Source organism: Oenanthe melanoleuca, chromosome 3 (assembly GCF_029582105.1).
Source record: "Oenanthe melanoleuca isolate GR-GAL-2019-014 chromosome 3, OMel1.0, whole genome shotgun sequence".
Lineage (NCBI taxonomy): Eukaryota > Metazoa > Chordata > Aves > Passeriformes > Muscicapidae > Oenanthe > Oenanthe melanoleuca.
This window is the reverse complement of record NC_079336.1, coordinates 784,179-805,325: the sequence shown is the minus strand read 5'-3', so window position 1 is coordinate 805,325 and position 21,147 is coordinate 784,179. Positions and strand designations below refer to the sequence as shown.

The following is a 21,147-nucleotide window of genomic DNA, read 5'->3' as shown; positions in this document are numbered from 1 at the left end:
GAACTTAAAATCCACCCTTCTGGTCGCCTTTCCCCCTTGGTATTTGTCTGGTTCCACTTAAGGAGTTCAATTGGACCTAGGCTACTGCCTTTCCATGGCCATTCTTCTGACATGAGAGCCCCCCACAGACCCAGCAGTTAGTTACATTAAGCTCTTTACTTATTCTTTCTCCTAATTCTACAAACTGGTTCTTTCCCAGTCTCGAGATATCTATCTCTCCTTCCAGTTGCTTTTCAAGTTTTGTATACAAATTTTGAAGTGAAATTGTACAATTTTAGGCTGTGGTGCTATTTTTCCTTTTATATTTATTAATTGTTCTTTTACCAAATCTTGAGCCTTACTGTTAATGCTATATGTAAAACAAATCCATTTCTCTCCTTTTGGACATTCATTTTCCAATTTGTCATCACTTATTCCAAGGTTTTCTGCAATCCAATACTTTTTCCCCTTGTGTTCACAAGTACTTAATTTGGATGGGTTATAACAGTGGCTGTTGACATGGGTATGTGTAATAAGGAAAGAACCTCGGTGTCTTTCCATGTACAGCTTCTGGTAGCATCTGTAGCATGGCCTTGACAAGCTCCTGACGGGGAAAAGGCAAAAAATGAGTGACAGAAAAAGGAATAACAGAGGTCCGGTATGGCTTATACCTCCACCTCCCATGCCTATGGGGTTGCAGCCCACAGCAGGTGTTATGATCTTCTCGGTGGCAGATACAGAGGCCAATCCAGTCTTGCCCTCAATTTCCTTGTCACTTACTGTTTTTGACACTCTTTAGCTGTAGATTCTTACTGTTTCCCCAGCTCAGGTATTTCCCAGTCAACAGGTATTAGTAAATCCCATCCACAAAATAAAGTTGCTATTTTAGTGGTTCGTAATATTATCTGGATACGGACAAGATTTGGTATTCAGAACTTCTTATAATGAGACTGCTAATTGTATGTCTTACAATTTCAGTTTTATAATTTTAGACCTTTTTATACTTAATCCAGTGAATATGTTCAACGTTTAGAACAAATCAGACAAGATATACCGTGTGGCATTGATGGAAGTTGTCATTTGGGTCCTCCCAATTTGTCACCAACTGGTCCTCTTTTAAGAGTCAATTTAGTGTCACCAGGTTCAGATGTTATGGCCCACTCTTTAGGTTTCTCCACAGGTCCTTTGATTCTGCTGGCATGGATCCACCCGTGTTCCCTGGTCCAGACAGCGGCTTCAGTTGTCAGCAATGCCTAAAAAGGACCTTCCCATTGTGGGGTTAAAGATTGTTTTTCCCATGTTTTACCAGTACCCATTCCCCTGGCTGGATATTGTGGATTTTAAAACCTAGAGGTGTGGTTTGAGAGATTATTCACAAATTTTCAAGGGTTGTTGCAATTGTGTTAATATATCCTTTAATACTCTTTTCCCCTAATTCATAAGTGACAATTTCATGTTGGGTGGTCAGAAAGGGTAACCCAAACATCATTTCATGAGGTGACACTCCTAAGTCTGACCTAGGTTGTGTTTGGGTTCTCAACAGAGCCAAAGGTAAACATTTCGCCCAGGACATCTGGGTTTCAATCATTCATTTTGTTAGAGTTCTTTTTAAAGTCTAGTTCATCCTTTCTACCCGGCCCGAACTTTGTGGATGCCATGGTGTATGCAATTCCCACTTTATTCCCAAAGTTTGAATTATCTGTTGATGTAAAATGTGTTCCTCGGTCTGAGTCCATTCTATTAACCATTCCATACCTGGGAATAAATTGTTCCAAAAGGGTTTTACAGACCACATTGGCTGTGGCTCTGACAGTGGGAACAGCTTCCACCCAATGAGTTAGATGGTCTGTTATAAAAACTTCCTTCTCTATACTTGGGGAAGTTCAGTGAAGTCTACTTGAATACTTTGAAATGGTCGGAGTGCTAATATACAACCTCCAAGGGGTGTTTTTCCCATTACCTTTTTATTTACCTTCTGACAGATTATACATCTTTCAGTTATTTGTTTTGCTAATCCAACAATCCCAATACAGCCATAACTCCTTAGGAAGTGATCAGACAGAGATTGAGTACCCCAATGAGTCTTTTGATGCATTTCTTCTAATATTTTTTCTAGTAAGTGTCTTATTAAGTAATTACCTGCCATCAGGAAGTTTCCATTTCCCGGACTCATCTGACTTCCCCCCTATCCTTCTTAATTCTTTTTCTTCGGCTTCATTAAATTTTGAAATTGCTAATTCTTCCCTTTCTGGGGTCAAAATTAGCATGACTTTCTCGACCCCTTTTTCCGCTGCATCTTTAGCTTCTTGATCTGCCAAGTTATTTCCCCTTATTTCTGGAGTCATTCCCTTTTGGTGTCCCTTAATATGTACCACAGATATTTCCTCAGGCACTTTTAATGCCTCTAAAATTTCCAAAATGAGGCCCTCATGTATTAATCTCTTTCCTTTTGAATTAACCCCCTTTCTTCCCAAATTTTTCCGAAAGTGTGTACCACCCCAAAAGCATACTTCGAGTCAGTATATATGGTTCCTTTTTTATGTTTTAAATATTCCAATGCTCTTTTTAGAGCATATAACTCACAGGTTTGAGCTGACTAATTGGAAGGTAGTTTTCCTTTTTCAATAGTTTGCATATTTTTTCCATCAATTAAAGCATATCCTGACATCCTTTTTTCCTTGCAAACATCTGGAGGAACCATCAACATATATTTTTTTTCCCCTTCCTGGAGGGCCTATTCTGCCAGATCATCTCGAATCTTTGTTTGGTGTTGGATAATGTCTAAACAATCATGTATCAAATCACTTTTTTGACTCCCCATATAAAAATTGAGCTGAGGTTAAACCTTTTTTTTTTTTTTTTTTTTTTTTTTAGTGTCAAATCATCACTGTCTAATAAAATTGCTTCATATTTTTAACATTCTAGAATCTGTTAACCATTTTTCAGCTTTCTGGTTTAGCGCATTTCGAACTGCATGGGGTGTACACCCAATCAGTTTATTTCCAAAAGTGAGCTTACGGCTTTCCTCTACCAGAATAGCAGTAGCTGCCAGCCATGACTTACTGGATCCAACATTTTTGATAAATAGGCTATTGGTCTTTTCACCCCTCCCCATTCCTGAGTCAGAACTCCATGAGCCACTCTATTTTCCACACTGACATACAGATGAAAGGGTTTTTCTAATGAGAGTAAGCTTAAAGCTGGTACCGAGGCTAATTTTAACTTTAGTTCTTCTTCTTTAGTCCACTTTACATCACTTTCCTCGGTCATTTTGCATACAAAAACTTTACTGCCTGTGTGTACCCTTCAATCCATATTTTACAATAACCTAATAATCCAAGCAGCTTTCTAATTTCATTTTTTAAAGAGGGAGAAGGAAGAGATAAGATTCCTGCACTTCTTCCAGGGTATAGCTTTTGGCTACATTTGCTTATTAAATGTCCAAGATACTTTACTTCTGATTCCATAAACTGTAGCTTTTCCTTTGATACCCTTAATCCCTCTTTCTCCAGAAAATTCAGAAATTTTACAGTAGCCTGCCTAACTTGAGCTTCAGCTTCCCCCGATAATAAAAGATCATCCACATATTGAACAATCTGTACTCCAGGAGGAGTGGGGAAGGTTTGTAATATTATTTCTAAAGCTTGCCCAAATAAGCTTGGAGATTCTGTAAAACTCTGTGTTCTCCTTTGCCCCCTACTTCGAGTTACCCTGCTATCAAGCGAGATTTCAAGTTGTCTGGGCTCAGCAGAAACAAAACAGTAACAACTGGAATCTGGTGGGTGATATTGACTGGCTAACTCATCCACGAACTCAGGGACTTAATCCCCAATATGTCATTAAATAATTCTACTTTGTATTTAAATTTAGAACTATAATATATGGTTAGATTTCTTGGTTAAAGAATACCAGTCAGATATTGTTTACTGTTCTTGCACAAGTTGCTGCCATAATCTGTAGGTATCACTGTGAAATTTGCCAATTTCTGAAAGACTTTATTGTGAGTTCTAACTTATTGAGGTGGAGCAAGGGCCACTGGTACACGAATGATAGTGAGCCTCTGTTAGAGCTGTTGTGCTGCTTTCACTCACCCAGGCAGACTAAATTAGCTGCAGTCCAGGTTGTCCTGTGCTATTGGCTCTGCCTCCCCTCCTCTCCTGGGAGCAGTCTGGCAGGAGGGGTTCGGGAAGGGTCAGAGCCACAGAGCTCAGAACAGCAGGGCTGGGCCAGCACTGAAACAAAATGGGCCTAAGAGGGAATGCACAGAGACTCAGGGCTTGTGGGGTATTGTCAGTTCTCCCCCTGATCTGTCAAATAGGGCAGCACTGCAGACTCAGGCATGAGGTATTTATCTGCAGCAACTTTATGAATGCAAATATAATGGATGTGTCTCATCTCATCAAATAAACATTAGATCCTGCAGTTTGTAAGATGTTTCTGTGCTGTAGGTGTGGATGTATGTTTGAGGTGAGCACCTAAATCTGCTGGTGTTTCCAGCACATCTGTGTCACATCTGGGGTGCTGTCTGGTGGACGCTTTCTGTCTCACGAGCAGGTCCCAGGGGAGGTATCTCAGCTGCAGATGCAGCTTGGGGCAAGCAGAGCATTGGATATTTATTAGAACACATTTTCAGCATCTCAATTACCCGTTAGGAATCACCCATTTCAGGTGATTTCTTTTATGTGCCTGGAATGAAAAGATCAAATACCAAATTTTCTAACAGTTTGTAGCTGCCTGGTGCAGCAGACTGGGATGCAGAAGTCTAAAAGAAAAGATGTTTTGATAAACATCTAATGCTCTCTTGATATATTAATTACTTCAGAATTAAGAAAGGCTTTGCTCCTGAACAATATTGACAACAAAGATCGATGTAAACGATGGCATATTTCGGGTGATTCCTTTTCTGTGTTTGTATTCTATGTTTAATTGCTTTTCTTCTTTATATTATATTTGAAATATTGTTCTTGTTAAATTTATTGTTAAAGTTTATGTTTATTAGTATGTATTTGTTATTAAACACTTGTCTAATGTTATATATTTATAGTATTATTTTTAGGCATTGATCAGTTATTAAGTTTCTGTTGTTGGTGAAATTTAGAATAGAGACTTGACAAGGTAGTAGAGGCCTTGTCAAGATTCTAAAGGGGGGAAATGATGCCTTAAGATCCGAGTTTTCTGTTTTGCTTGGGTATGCTTTCCGTTGTGCTTTAGGGTGATAAAGACAAAATAGTCCAATACCAGCTATGGACTCAAGGACAGTTTCTTCACACTCCAAGTCCTAAGTATAAACCATGTGAGAAGAGGAGGGCAGGCCAGCCAGGAGAAGAGGAGGAGGACACCTTACAATTTGAGACTATTAATTGGATGGCTGACTCCTGTGTGCAAATGGACTGAAGTCTATAAAAATGTGAAATCATGTGACCAAGCCCTCTTTTACTTCCATCTTGGAGCCACTCGGGCAGGGCAGGGGCCACACTATGGCACAGGTACTGCCAGGGTGTGGCCGTTGAAGGCCTCTCAATAAATACCCATTTTATTTCCCCTAACTCTGTGTGATCTCTGTTCTAGTTCCTAAAGGCAACACCCACAGCAGGGCCTGCAAGGAAGGAGGTGCCAGACGATCCTGCTGAAGGAGACTTTGGCCAAGGAGTCCTGGCAGAGACAAGGAAAGGTGCAGAGAACAGCCTGGCTGAACTGGAGAGGGAGCTGGGACAGCTGGAACAGGTGAGGGGAGCAGGTGAGAGACCCTGCAGCCCCCTGATACCCCAGCCCAGGCCTGAGGCCACTGCCCTTTGCTGCACTGGGTCCTTTCCACTGCACTCATTTGTGGCACTGGGTCCCCCCACTCACTCCAGTAGCTGCACTGGGACATTCCCCACTCAGCCAGGACGTGACACCATGGCCAGGGACAGCTCCACTGCCAGTCTGGCTGGGGGAGCAGGCCCAAATCCCCTCCCAGCCCAGGTGTCCCCAGTCCCTGGCACTCAGCCCTTGCAGCACACACTCACATGGCCCAGCTCTGGCTCCTGTCACTGGCTCTGGGTCTGCTTGGCCAGGGCTGGGCTTGGCAGAGTTTGAGCCCATTCCCCGTTTTGTCCTGCAGGTTCCCAGCTGAGCAGCTCCAGGCTGGGATCAACCTTCTCAGCCCTCCTTGTGTGTGACAAGCCAGGCTTGGTTCCCAGTGCTGCATCCCTTGGCACCTGCCAGTGCTACTGGTTTCCCTGGATGTTGTGGTTTGGAGCTTCCTGCCCTCTCTGCTGTCCCTGCAGACAGTGAAGCTGCTCCTGGAGCAGAGACCCTGAATGGAGCAAGGCCTCTGCTGCCACACCCCCTCCCCCAGGGCCACTCCCCTGTCCCCTGCCTGTCTGCAGCACAGAGCTTGTAAAAAAATGAGGTTCACTTTCCTGGTACATTTAAAAAGGTTTAATAAAAGACATTAAGAGACAAATAATAAAGTAAAAGAATATATGGCCTGGGTTTCTGTAAAGTTGTTTATTACAGGAACACGTAAGTCTCAAATACAAGAGTCTAAAGCTATGAAGTCTGTGTTAAAGCTTTCAGCATAGAGTCCCAATTAAAGCAGAAGCAGCTCTCTGGTGCAGAGTCCTGGGCAGAGGCAGGAGCAGCAGTTCTCTGGTACAGAATTCTGGGTGGAGATAGAAGCTGTGGCCTGGTGCAGAGTCTCAAGCAGAGGCAGAAGCTGCAGTCTAATACAGAGTCCTGTGTAAAGGCAGACACTAACTGATCATTATTCTTCTGTTTTTCCTCTTTCATACAGTACTGATGATGATGATGGTGATGGAGGTAGAGAGAGAGCAAGAGAGCAAGCCTCTCCCCAATGCACACATTTTTATTTACAAATTATCTAATGAGCTAAAACATGAAGCATTTCTTCTAAATCTATTAGAATTCTTTTTCTATAATATGAAAGTTTACGTATAATGTGTGCGTGTAGCCAATCTGTTCTATCTGAAAAATGTAAGCGATATTCTTTCTATGCTTTTATTATGTCTAAAGCAATGTTTTTGAGCTCTCACTGAAATTTATTATGAAGCTTGTTTTTACACTAGACTCTAAGGCTTTTGCTCTTTAACACACTTAAAGCATACTTCTACTTACTTAAAACTAACATTGATACTTTTACTTCGTATCTATGCAACTTAATAATATTTCCACTTAAAACTAAAGCTTACACCTCTACGTCATGTCTGTGTGGCTTAATATACTTTAATTTCTCTAAAAATTTTAATTCTATTCCAACATACTGTTGTCTCTCTCAGGGCTTCAGAGAGGCCTGTTTCCACTTTCCAACAGTCCCTTCTTGTTTCACAGCAGCTGAGCCAAGGGGTGCTTTGAGTGCTGCCTTTGCCCTTGTCCTTGGGTCTTGGGCTCAGGCTTGGCCAAGAGCCCCATTGCCCCAAGGAGGGATTTGGTTTGGCACTAGGACAAAGCACAGGGAAAAAATTATGGCAAGAAGGCAGGAGGATTCTGGCATTCTCATGAAGTGAAAAGAATTGCAGAGCAATGGCTGCAGCAATGCGCCTTATTTCACCAAATTTGGGAACAACTGGATACCATTGTCTTCAGTTGGTTCAAGAGCATTGTCATCATAACTGTGTTTTGTGGGAAGCCTGGTACAAAGCTCCCCTAAACTGCAAAGCCACTGTGGTTCTTCCTTCCCGTGGATGAGGCCTAACGCGCGTCCAGCTCAGACAGAGCTTCCTGCTTGGTAATTCTCTGCCACGCTGCAGGAATTTCTCCTTTGCCCTGAAATTTCCCATTATACAAAGCTTCCAGCTGTGTCCTGAAACAAGACACAAACCATTTCCAGTACGCCTGCATGGATGAATCTGGAAGAATTCTCCAAGTGGAAACAGGAGGTCCAGCATCACGGTATGTTTTGTAAGGGATCCATGGGCCACCATGAAATCTGAAGCTGCAGTCACTTGCAACAAGGTTGGAACAAATATCAATTACCAGATGGTTTGTCCCAAACCATGTGAATCCTGTCAGAGCTTCTGGGCGATGGAAGACCAGCTGATGGTCTCCATCATGGTTCTCTATGGTGTTTGTGCAGACAGCCCCACAAAAAGGACACTTCTCCCAGCACCCCGAAAAATGCTCCACCAGGATGGTGTGAGGCTGCCTTGAAAATGAGCTCATGTCAGCATCAGACATGTCTTTCATGAGCCTGTCCCTCATGTCAATAAGAGCTTTTTCCATGGCATCGCTCAGGAACTCAATGTCTGTGACCTCCTGGTGCTCGATGCCCTTCAGGTCACTTCTGGGCAAGTTGATCACCTCTGCCAGCTCCCTGCAGAATTCATCCAGCCAAAGAGAGATTTTGTCTTCTCTGTCTTTTCTGTCTTTGACAATTTGGGTTGATGAAGTAACAGCTAACAGCATGTTTCCATAGAGAGATTCAAGAGATGAATGTAAAAACGTCCTCAGCCTCCTACTCCCATCTAAGCAATGACTCTTAACTTGTCTCTCAATGTAACTCTGAAAAAACTGTTTTGGAGATGTAAGGTACTGCTTGAAATCCTCAAAATTCTCTTGTTCTGCCAGATACCTCAGGATACAGACTTCCAGATTGGCTCTGTTGCCCCTGAAGTCTGGGACTTTGCTCTTCATGTCCTCAGCAATGTCTTTAGCTGTCTTCTCAAAGACTGCCCAGCAAAGAGCTGGTTCAATCTTGTCACAAAGGAAAACAACAAAAGTTGTAATTGAAGTGGCTCCTTGGCAGGAAATCTGGAAACATTGGAAGAAATCTTCTCTCTTGCTGCTCAGGTACAGAACTGGGTCATTTGCCTTTTGGAATGCTTCGTGCATGGCTTTAAACCTTTCTGCTGCCATTTTGCACAGATACAGAGACAAATCTATGATGTACTCTCTGTTAAAAGTCCATTTTGCATTGCTGGGGAGACAGTCAACACCTCTCTGTACTTCATTGAGTATTTCATGAATAAAATTTCGACTGTAATCCCGTTTCTCCTGTTCCTTCTTCTCAATCTTTGCCTTCACACATGCTATGATGTCATCTGTGATGTGCTGAAATTTGATCATATCAGCATTGGAAATGCTCCTGGGATCTGAGAAAATGACAAAATACTTTTTCTTTGTGATGTGTTTCTCCACGTCAAAAGAAAATCCTCTGCCTTTGGGAAATGACCTGATCCGTGCATGGAAACCTGGCTCCTTAAAGTGCTCTAGAAGGACATCTTCAATTTCTGCATCGATATCCACCCGTTCCAGTGGACGAACAGCACGGGACACTTCAACAATCCAATTGTTCCACACAAGAGTAAAGTTGTCCTTCAATTCTCTATCACTGAGGCTCTTCCCTTTCAGACTCACAGCCAGCTCCCTACTCCTTCTCAGAAGCTCACCTTCATATTCCACCTTCCTTGCATCTAGTTTCCTCTGCTCTTTCTGTAGCTCAGTAAGATTCTCACATTTCTTTTTTGTTTCATGAAGAAGGGTTTCTTTCAGTTCTTTCAACTTCAGCTCTGTGCTTGATTTCCACTGGACCAGTGTCTCACGGTCTTTGTCTTCCCTGAAATACTTTTCCACTTCTTTCTCAATGGCATCACTTGTCTCTTGCACCAGCCCTTCAAGGTGTTCTCTGGTGACATTCTGCAAGTCCCCATTCTGAATTCTGTTGGTCAGTCTCATCTGGACATCTAAGAAGTGACTCCGCAGCCTCCAGGTCCACTCACTAAAGGCACTTTCCAGTTTCCTGTACGCAGCAATCTCCAGGGAATTCTTGAAGCTGAAAACAAAGTTTTCATTCAGCAAAGCATTCCACAGGTCACCAATACGATCTTTCAGGCTCGAGAGCTTCAAAATGCTGCGCTGTGACTGCTGCTTGGCAGCCTGGAGGATTTTGCTCTTGAGTTGCTGAACGTTCTGGCTGTAGGTGGGGTTGGGTGGTGCCATTGGGGGGTTTCCTTCCCACAGGTGAGCAAAGTAGTGAATGTGGGTCTTCACATCAAAGCCAATGACATCACTGAAGGAGGAAACATCACAGAATTCCTGCTGGGCTGCTACCACGGTCATTTCATCCAGCTTTTCCTGCAAACGCCTTTGTCCTTCCATGTTCTGTTCCTTGGCAGTTGCTTCTCCCACATTTTGGTGCACAAAGAGGCAGCTTGGGGAAAGATTGACTTTCTTCATCCTCAGGAAAGCCTGCACAGCGATCTGGAGAACATCTTGCATTTCTGATGGATTTTCTCCAAAGATATTGATCACAGTCAAATTGCCAACACCAATGACAAAGGTGGCCAGCTCATTGTCATGGTTCAGGGACTGTTTATTTGCCATCTCAATGGCACGAAGTCCCTCTGTGTCAACCACCAGCACAAAATCAAAGCCCAAGTCCTGCTGCAGCTCCTCGCCCAGTGGGATGAGCTGCATGAAGGCTCCGCGGGTGCATCTCCCCGCGCTGACGTTGAACTGCAGACCAAACATGGCATTCAGCAGGGTGGACTTGCCTGTGCTCTGGATGCCGAGCACGGAGAGCACAAACACTCGTTTGTCCCCCAGCCTCTCAATTAAGCTGTCAAAGATTGCTCCCACCCAGCGTAAGGGCAGGTAAGAAGCATCCCCATCCATCAACTCTACAGGATAGCCCGAAACCATCAGCTCTGCTGCAATTTCTGGCAGTTTGGCAAAATTGTCTTTCTTGGACTTCATGAATTCCAGAGCTTCATAAATCTGCCCTACTTCCCTCAGAAAATGCTCTAGGCCAATGGAAGAATCATTGATTTCATCAGAGATGGCATCCAAGCGACTCAATAATGGATCCTTGAACTTGGGGTTTTTCTTGTTTTTCTTTCCTGACAGGATTTCAGTCCATAACCTGTGATAGTCTCTCCTCAGTTCTTCAAGACGACCACAGGACAGCTCGTCCATAAAGACCTTCATCCAATGCAGGAAGTATTTCTTGGTGTCTGCTGGCTGGGCCTGGAGAAAGCCAAGGAATGATTTCATCAGCGGGTTTAGAGGGAAAGCTTGGTCAAGTTGCTTTCTTCTTATTGCTTTCTTCTCGTTTTCAATTTCACTGCGATGATGCTCAATGCTCTTGTTCCTCTTCTCCTGCAGGCGAGTGAGTTCTTTGTCCTTTTTGCACCACTGGTACCACAGTTTTCCTTGAAGCGGCAGCAGCTGGGATTTGATCTCAGACAGCTTCTCTTTCTTCAGAAGGTCCACCAGCTCCTTTGCCTTTGCTTTGGCTGTCACACACGCGGGTTGATCTGCATCCACCACAAATCCATGCTGGCGAGCTTTGTCTGCACAGGCGTCCAGGCTGAAACGTGGATTAGACCCTTCCAGGAGATCCCTGATAATTTTGGTCAGCTGGTCCATCAGTTCTGCTTCGTTTCTGTTCCTGATCCCTATTGTTATGGTTTTGCTGGATTGTCCAGTTGAATTGTTCTCTTTTTCTGTGAGAAGAAAAACCAAAGGCCTTTGTGACTGCCACAGGCCCTGCAGAAGCTTTTCCCCCTGTTGTCCATCTGTTCTGAATCAGATACGAGAGCCACATTGACAGCAGATATGTCCTGCAGGAACTGCAGCTGTGCTCCGTGATCCCTGGCATCTCCATGCAGGTTACAGAAAGCCACGCAGCTCTCAAAGGTGTCATCAGGGCTTCCACGGGGGCAGTACCAGGCGATCTCCACCACCCCTTCCATCAGCAAGCGCTCTCTGGTGCTGCCTCTGCAGTTGCGGTGGAAGAAAGTGTCGTGTTTGCGTTTGCTCAGCAGAGCATTCAGGAGCTGAGACTTGGAAGAAGAGGCCGAGCTGCCAATGCGGATGAAGGACACGATGGGAGTCTGTGCCTGGAAGATGAGTTTGTTGTTGTAACTCTTTGTTTGGGCCTGGTTTCCTGACTTCTGTGTCTCTTTCCAGCTCCTTTGGATTTGGCTGAGGGCGTAGAGTGGGAATTCAATGTGTGAAGTGCCCGGGTTGGGCAGCAGCAGAGGCAGCGCCAGTTGGCAGAAGGCCAGCTTGGTTGCAAGGGTCTGTCTCAGGAAGTCATCAGCACAATGGAAAATGGCCATCTGCAGGTCCATGGGGTGCACATGGCCATCCATAATTGCACATTCAGGGGTGGCTCCCATCAGATTATCAAGGAAAATTTCAAAGGAGTCTGAGTGTTGGCCATTTTGCTTTCCGGATTCTGGAATCAGTGCAAGTCCTGGGTTGTTGTCTTCCCAGACAGTCAGGTACCTCACCTGGTAATCCACACTTAACAGCTTTTGCAAGAAGTAGAATGGCAGTTCCTTGTCCTTGCTGGGCTGGCTGTCCTGCAGAGATATCTTGCAAATAGTGCAGAAATCTCCCATCCCCATTTTTCTTGGATAATGACTTTCAAGTCCAAGGCGCTTGAGCAACTGGAGGAACTCCTGGCTTGCAATGGCTTCATTTGCTTTGGATTGGCTGCTGTCTGGCTTGGATTGGGACTCACTGGGAGCCTCAGGTGTTGCAAAAGTGTCTTCCAGGTCTGTGAGTATGTTCTGCATCTTCTGTTTGTCCCATTTCTCATTCAAGCACCCACTGATCAAGGAATTCAAGTCCTGTTCCAGCCTCTCCCAGTCTGTGTCTGCACTGTGCTTTTGGAGGAGATTCTTTATCCGTGGGGACCACAAGCCTTTCATGTGATCTTCCATGAAAACTAAACGCTCCCTCTTCTGCTCAGGGGACAACTTTCGACTTTCTGGTGTCACAGTCAGACCTGTCAGCAGAAGGGAGGCCTCAGCTCTGTCGGCATCTTGCTCCTTCAGGTTCACATACTCCTCATGTGCTTCTTGCATTTCCTTGGCCATGTACTGAATTTCTGGATGCCCAAGGAGATGCTGAAATGTGCTGCTTTCCACCTGGTACCCTGTGCTGGTCGCAATCAAGAGCACCAAGAGTTCCAGGTCCTTCTCAGCGCGTTCCTGGAGAGACTGGAGTAAGGAGTAAATGGCGAGGCTGCTGGTCAGGGTGGCTTCTATCTTTGCTTCGTGAACAGCAGAAGCAGAGCTTCCTCGTGCGTAAGTGACAGCATAGATGTGCTCCTTCATTTGCTGCAGTGTTTTGATGAGTTCTTCAAGCTCAGAGATTTTGGGAGATCTGGGAAGCGAGTGCTCAGTCTGGAAGATCCATTGCATAATGAAGGAAGCCTCAGGGAAGTCCTTAACCGAGTAGATATAAGGATCCAGAAGGCTTCTCAACAATACCTTGATAGAGGAGGTGCTTTCTGGAGGTGACTCTTGGCACCTCCGCACAGTGTTCACCAGGAAGTCCTGCAGGGATTTGTCTGACAGGCACACGTTGATCCACACACTGTGGTTCCTGGTTCTTGCATTCAGATCATGTTTGAACTCCATAAGCATGAGCAGCTTCCTTTCATCCACCGTCACCTCCCAGGCCTTCACAGTCTCCATGAAATCTCTGGCCTCTTGCACTGCACTGCCCAGATCCTCTCCAAAAATGGTGCAAACACTCTCATTCGTCAGTGCTTTGTACGCATCCCTGAGGGCTCTGCTCATCTGACCAACAGACTTAAAGTCCCCACAATGATTGTACTGGATGACATCCCACACTGGGATCAGCTCAAAGCCGCGGTCAATAACGCGCCACGTTGTGTTATCAGACACAAGTCCCGTTTTCCACTGAGGAAGAGAAGTTGTGTTTGCTGGGCCCCCTGTGTTGATCACGTAGAGTTGAATGGCTGTATGGGATCCCTCTCCAGCTCTTCCCAGGACAGAAGCCTGTGAGATGGATTTAGAAACATCCAGGGCCCCTGCAGCACTGGCCCCGAAGCCACCCCAGCTGGCCCCAACAAAGCTGTTCAGTGCTTCAGACGTTTGTCGCTTCACCTCTTCCCGCTGCTCGGCTCGGAATCCTTCTGTGGACGCCTTCCACCAGAATATCCCCCCAAAGTGGAGGGGACCCTGGTTAACGTGGGACCCAAACCTGCTGAAGAAGCTCTCACACATCTTCACAAAGCTGGGGTTGTCTTCTTTCCCAGTGACCCCCAAAATCTGCTCCATGTCTTGCAGCTCCTTCAGAGCCGCATCCGAGAGGCGAAGCTGATGCCTTTGGAAGTAGCAGGAGGCCAGGGGGATGTACTGGAACTTGGTGGTGCAGAAGTAGCTCTGCTCAGAGTGGGACTGGTGGGTGACCTGGGACTGTGAGGAGCTGCTGTGATCTACACCCACTCCCAGATTAATCCCCCAGAATGCAAATTTGGCAGAAACGCTCATACTGAACCCCAGCTGCTCCATGGACTTGGTGAAAGTGGATTCTACTGCAGAGGAAGAGAACTCCCTCCTCTCAAGCAGTGATCCATGCTCTGGACCTGTGAGCTGGAATCCCTCAGGAATGCTGAGGAGCTGCTCTCGTGTTGCCAGCACATCTCCATCTCTGCTGGTTGTGTAGATGCCCTGCAGGGCCAGTCCCCCCGACGCCCGCCTCAGCACCTCAGTGTCAGGGATGTTCTCCCTCCTGCCTGCTGACAGCTCCTGCTGCTGCTCCAGCTGCTTATGGATGCTCTCCAGCATATCCGCCAAGGGTTTCTTTGGAGATGGCCAGAACTCTTTGGGAATCTCCATGGCTTGCCACAGAGTCTCTGCTTTCTCCCTCAGTGCATCCTGGCTGTGGCTGCGACTGTTGATCATTTCTGTCAGATCTTTCAGGGCTTGTTTGGCCACTTCTTGCCTTTGCTTTGTCTTCTCCAAGTGCTCCTTCTGCACCTCTTTAGAGGCTGTTTTGTCATCAGTTATTTTCAGGAGTTTCTGGAGTGCCTTTTTCTCCCAGGGGTGCCGTACCTCACACTCCAACTTGAGGTAGTCTTTATATTCCAGATGTTGCAGGGCTTCTCTGCACTTGACTCCCAAGATCTGGGACACTTTGGGCAGCCAGTATCCAGCATCCAGTCCTTCCTTCTGAAATGCCTCTGCCAGGAGCTGGGCCTTTGCATCTTCCTCTGGTGTGTCCTTCTGCGAGGCCATGGCTGTGGAGGAAGCAAAGAGACTTTCCCTAAGGTGTTGTCAGAGGCCCCGGCCTCCTGCCAGAGGCTCTGCAGCAGCTGCAACCCTGGGGTTGCTCCCACCCGGTCGCTGGAACCCAGCGTGGGCTGGCACAAGAGCCAGGGTGTCCTTCCCTGCAGCCTGGATGTGCCTGCTGCTTTCCTGGGTGCAGGATCAACCCTAAAGCTGAGTGTGGATCCCAGAGACAACACACACACAGACATAAACACAGAGACACACCGAGACATGTACACAGGGTCGTACAGAGATGGAGAAAGACACACAAACACAGGCACACATGCATGGACACACAAACTCACTCAGCCACACAATCTGTCCTGGACAAGGTGCTGCCTTCACCATCATCCACATCCTCCCAGCTGAACTCCTCAATCCACAGGTGCACACACCTGGGGCATTCCTGGCTCACTGGAGCACTGGCACAGCCCCTCTGCCCACCCAACCACCCCATCTGCATCCTGCAACTTCTGCCTGTGGGAGTCCAGGGTGCTCCCCTGGCTTCCCTGAATGCTTCTAGACCCCCCCCTGGCAGGGGCCTCCGAGGCCCTGGAATGGAACCCAGGGGTCCTGGGGGATGGATTTAAGCCCCTGCAAAAATCTGACAACATTGAGGGAAGAATTACAAGCCACAAAAATAAGTAGGGTATAAATTAGACTGTTAGAAGGTAGGAAAAGTGAATTTCTAGGAATGTTTATATTAGAGAGTTCTTAGCTAACATGGAGGATTTGGGTGTGGTATGTCCTTTTCTTTTCCTTCATGCCATCCATGTTGGATGGCATGCTGGGATTCTTTGACTGGATAAGGACAAAGTTGAATAGTATAATAAAACTGTTGTGTATCGGAAAATAATTGTAGATATTAGGTACATAGTTTAGAGTATAAAAGATATGTCCTGCCCAGAGGAGAGGCATTCTGCCCTGGATCAACGTGCTGAACAGATCTCTGTTAGCTAGAAAAAGAATTCCTTAGATAAGAAATAATAAACAAACTTGGAAAACCATGAAAAACAGCTTCTGCATTTTTTCCGGTTATCAGGCTGGGAAGAACATGGACTCTAAACCACAAACACGTCCTTCTGTGGGGAACTCAGGCTCAGGAGACCCCACAGACAGTGACATCTGCCCAGCCCCAAGGCTGCCCTGCTCTCTGTCTGGCCCAGCCTGCTGCTCCCAGCACCCAGGGGCAGTGCTGACACACTCCACTCCCCCCATGGCACCCCACACTCCCCAGACACACTCCCCCCCCACTCAGCATGACCACAGGGGCTCTGACCTTTGCTCCTGCTCCAGCTGCCAGCACAGCCCCTCCCTCACCCCACTCACGCCTCTTCCCAGGAGCTGCTTCCTGGCACAGTTGGGGGGAAAAATCCACCTTGTCCCTGCCCACAGTTGTGCCTGGGGAAGCCTGGTGGCCCTTCAGGGGAGACTGGAGACTTTGGGAACTGACTCAGAGAGGTGCCCTCTGTCATGTGCTGATCGTTACCACAGAGGGTCTTGTCAACCAAGTGACCATTGGTGGCCATCTCAGCCACATCAACTACGGAGACACTGAGCTTAAAATCCCTGGTGACAGGAGGGAAAGTGCCTGCAAACCTTCAACCCTGGCATTGAGAGTAGCAGACTTCATGCTGCTCAGGGGTGAGTTACTGAGGGCCCTGGGAAACAGCTCTGGAAAGTCCTGGAGTCCAGTCTTGGGGATGGTTCTTAACCCTTAGCCAGGCTAAGGTTTCGTTTTGGTTTCGTGTCTGGAGCTATCACTGTGCCCTCCACCCCGCTTTCCACCACCGACTGAGAAACATCACAATGGATAACTGGTGGCCCAGGATTCAGTGTGGAGTGGGGCCAGGGGCTGCTCTTGCCCCCAGCAGGGGTGATCAACACAGGGACCATGCAACACAGTGGGTCTGACCTGAGATCCTCTTGCCTTATCGTTTTATTTTTATGCTACCCTCCTGTTTTCTTCTTGTTTCAGCACTGTGACCAGGGTTTGCCAGCTTGCTTCTCTGCTCCTTTGCTGCTTGGGTGCCCAGAGCCAGGAGGAATCCCAGCCCCACCAGGTCTGATCTCAGGTCCAGCCATTGCTGGTGAACCGTGCAAAGGATCAATCCCCCAGCCAGCCCCCACTCCTTTGGGGTGTTTTGCTACACTCCAATTCGCCGTCCCAGGTCTGCAGTGGCACTGAGAGCGGTGCTCCCTGTGGGCTGTGCAGGGGAAGCCAGCTCTCCTCTCCCCTGTGCCAGAGCTGCCATTGCCAGCAAAGAGGGGCCACAGCGCCCCCTGCAGGCGTGGAGGAGTCATGGCAGCCACCCTGCCCAGCCAGGAGCCACCAGCGCCCCTGCTGGCTGTGCCTGGAACTGCACCAAGGGGAAGCTGCTTGACAGGTGAGATAAGGGTGGGATGGTGTAGGAAATGAAAAGTTAGAAACTTCCACAGACACTGAAGAGTTTGATTTGCAGCCTTGGAAGAAACTTGGATATATGTAAAAATAAAAGTACACTCATATTAAGCAAAAAAATTATGAACTTAGGTTTCCGTAGCTGTAAGTAAAAATATGGCTTAAGTAAATAAGAAACTGTATTGGATAAGATGGTGAAGGGTTTTATAGTGCAGAAACGTAATTGCATAGGTTAAGCTAAGAGTTTCGATGTTATAATAGAAGCATATGTGTATAATTGTAATAGTAGCCTATTGGATAGAAGTATATGCAGTGCAGCAGAATTAAATAAAGGTGATAGGTTAGAAAAATAAAATTAACTTCTTAGCAACTTGCCACTGGATTATAATGTTATCAATTGCCTTGCAACAAAGAAACTTGTGACTACTTTGAGCTATGCCCAAATTCTTGCTCCTCTAAAATCTCATGGCCATTGTGGCTGATGCATGTCTGAGGAATAAATCGTTTTTAGTCCAAAAGTAGTGCCATCCTTTCATTAAAGTGACAGTAATAGGATGGGGCTTCTGGTTTTGTCACTGCCGTTGTGGTTGTTTTCTCTTGTGATATACATATATACTCCAATAAATACTTGCAATTCCCTTCTCTGTACTTTTGCCTGGAAGCCCCATAATTTCAAAGTTATAATATGGAGAGAAAGCAGTCATGGGTCACACCCACTATGGAATCAAGAGGGAAAGTCCTGCTCGTCACCCTAAATTTCCTTCACAACACATTAACTCATGGAGTTGTTCAAAAACAGCCAGTTAATCAGAGCTTTTTGGATTTCAGTAAAGCATTTGATCCTGCCTCTCCCAGGACCCTGGTGGGTCCTTTCCAACTCAGGCCATTCCATCATTCCATGATTCTCAACCTAACGGACCTGGTGATTTCAATGGACCCTGCCTTTAAATATCTGGGGGTTTTCACAATGTCACACAACCCTGAAAATTGTCCCAGTTGCAGTTCACTTTAATACTGGAGACATTTATTCCTTGCAAAAAGTCCCTCTGAGCATTCAGGCTCCATCCTACCAAGGCCACAACACTCTTACCAGCACAGGTATTGGTCCCAGGGTCTTGGACTCAGCTAGAGATCTGAGGGTTCCTGAAGCCTTCCAGAGTCCTCAGGGGCAGCTTTTCCTCGGGAATCCCTGCAGATTTGGGCAATCTGAGCAAGGGCTGTGCACTCTGATTCCCCTCACCCACCTCACAGCAGATGCTCCTGTTCTCCCAGCCTTGGCTTCCAGCAGACACCAGCGGCCGAGGGCCCCAGCTCAGGGGACACAGCACAGCAGCAGTGGCAGGCCTGGGGCACACGGCAGGGTGTGGAGAAGAAGATGGGAACCACTGGAGAACTCAGGAAGAAGAGCAACACGAAGGAAAGGCCCAAAATCCTAAAGGAGAAGAGCAGCCAGTCAGGAGAAGGCAACCCTTGAGCACGGCAGATTCATTGCAGGGAGCACTGGAGGCCAACCCTTCTCCTCCACTGGGGACAGCAGGACAGGAACAGCCACTGGCTCGAGAGAAGGGCAGTTCAGCAGCAGAGGAAAGCTGGGCGTGCTGGCAGAGCACAGCAGGGACTTTGGGCACCAAGTGCCCTCGGTGGGCACATGGCCAGCTGCTCCCTGGACAGCAGAGCCCCAGTGTGGGACAGCTGTTCAGGAAGGGAACTGCTGGCTCAGGGTCACTCTGGAGCTTGTCCACTTGAGTCTTTTGCCCCAGCCCTGTCCTCTCCCAAATTCTCTCCCCCTGGAGCACTGCCAGGGCTGGTTCAATCTCAGGAGCCAGATGCTGCCCTGGACAACATTAACTCCAGCCCAGCCACACCCTGATCCTGCCCCCAGGCACCCTTGGGACCAGAGCGTTCTGGGTGGTGACGCTCAGACTGTGAGAGAGGAGAATCCCGCCCTCCCTGCGTGGGGAGGAAAAGGAAGAAGTGACTCTGGGCTGGGGACAGAGCAGGATGTGCCGTGCGTGCCCCTCATCCCCACGGAGCTGCCCTGCTCCCGAAGGAGCGGCTCGGGGGCCAGGAGCCCCCCGGCATCAGTGCCACGGCTCCTGCCATGCGGGGAGCGCAGCCATCCGGCCCCAGCTCTGAGCCCGGCCCCCTCCCAGCTCAGCCCCCGCAGCGCACACGGCTCCCCCGAGCTGCCCCAAAGCGGCTCCAGCAAAGGCGGCTTCCTGCAGCCCCCGCTCGGAGCAGACACCGCCCGCCCGCTGCCCTCAGAGCCCTCTTCTCCTGCCCGCCCATCTCCGCAGCCGTGGCAAACACACGCAACAGGAGGCAGGAGAGCAACAAGATCCCGCTCGCTGCTGCTCCCGGCTCCCAGCCCACAGCTCATCCCCAGGGCCCGACCTTGTCCGTGCGTGTCCCGCAGCTCCTGCGATGCCACAAGTCCAGCACAGCTCACCCCGACTCTTTCAGAATGAGCTGCTTCCCCTTTTAAATGGGCAGTGCACAAGCAATTACTGATTTCCTGTAAATCAGATTTTTCTGCAGCAGTGTGAAAGTGAAACTGCTGCTGCCTGGTTTGGGGTGAAAATATTTTGGTGAGAGACTTGAGAATGTTGGAGATCTTTTCCAACCTTAAGGATACTACGCTCCCATGAAAGGCAGCAGAAGTCATCGTCCTCCATGTCCCACGGCTCCCAAGATGGGAGAATTCCAGCACAGCCCAACCAGCCCCGGCTCTTTTGGAGGGAGCTGCTTCCCCTTTTATCGGGGCAGTGGGAGAGCAGCTCCCGCTTTTCTGTAAATCATGTTTTTCTCCAGCAGTGTGAAAATGCAACTGCTGATGCCTGGTTTGGGGTGAAAAAATACTTTGATGAGAGGTGGACTGCGGCGGGGCAGGCCCGGGCAAACCCCAAGCATTGTCATCCCAAAAGTCGTGTCTGACTCACGAGTAACCAAGCGGGCAGACAGACAGCAGGCAGGTACTCACACACGTCGGGATGGAGATATTGAGGCGTCGGGAGAAATAACAGGAGGGTCTTTGTGTAGGACTCCAACGATAGCTTCCACTGTCAAAGTCTCGAGGAGCAAAGACCCCGGACAGAGGCAGGAGCTGGTTTAAATATGGGGTGTAAAAGGGAGGAGCACGGGACTAAGGGTCAATGGTGCAAGGGTCGCGGGTGGTTCGAAGGTGATGAACAGCAGAAACGACCAACACGAATGTGGGGGTGGAGAAGTGAGAACAGGGAAGCCAATGGCAGAGCAGGAAACCAAGAACATTCTGGAATTGGGGAGGATCTAAATATGATTTCAGTTAGACTTATCTACGTAATAGTAATTGATAATAATAATTTGCTCTGTATAATAGAGCAAAGGATTCTGGAGTGGAAGCTTTCTGAATGTACTTCTCTGCCTCAAATGGTGAGGTGCCCCTGGAGTTTTAAGATTTCCAGGGTAGTTGGGTTGCTATATCCCCAGCAGGCTCCTGGGCCTCCACAATGCACTTGAGGATGATGGATGTCTTCTCCAGCCTCAATGATTCTATGATTCCATGAAAGGCAGCAGAAGCAGCCACCTTCTATTTCCATGTCTTGCAGCTCCTGGGGTGGGAGAAGTCCAGCACAGCCCATCCAGCCTGGTTCTTCTGTAGGGAGCTGCTTTCCATGTTATGGGGGCAGGGACAGAGCAACTACTGCTTTCCTGTAAATCATGTTCTCCTGTAAATCGTGTTTTCCTGCAGCAGTG

At 47.6% G+C, this 21,147-nt stretch overlaps 1 pseudogene; it reads right to left on the bottom strand.

Annotated features, from left to right (window-relative positions):
- Positions 1-6,393: 6,393 nt before the first annotated feature.
- Positions 6,394-20,479, bottom strand: LOC130250757 (interferon-induced very large GTPase 1-like; annotated as a pseudogene).
- Between the last annotated feature and the right edge of the window lie 668 nt (positions 20,480-21,147).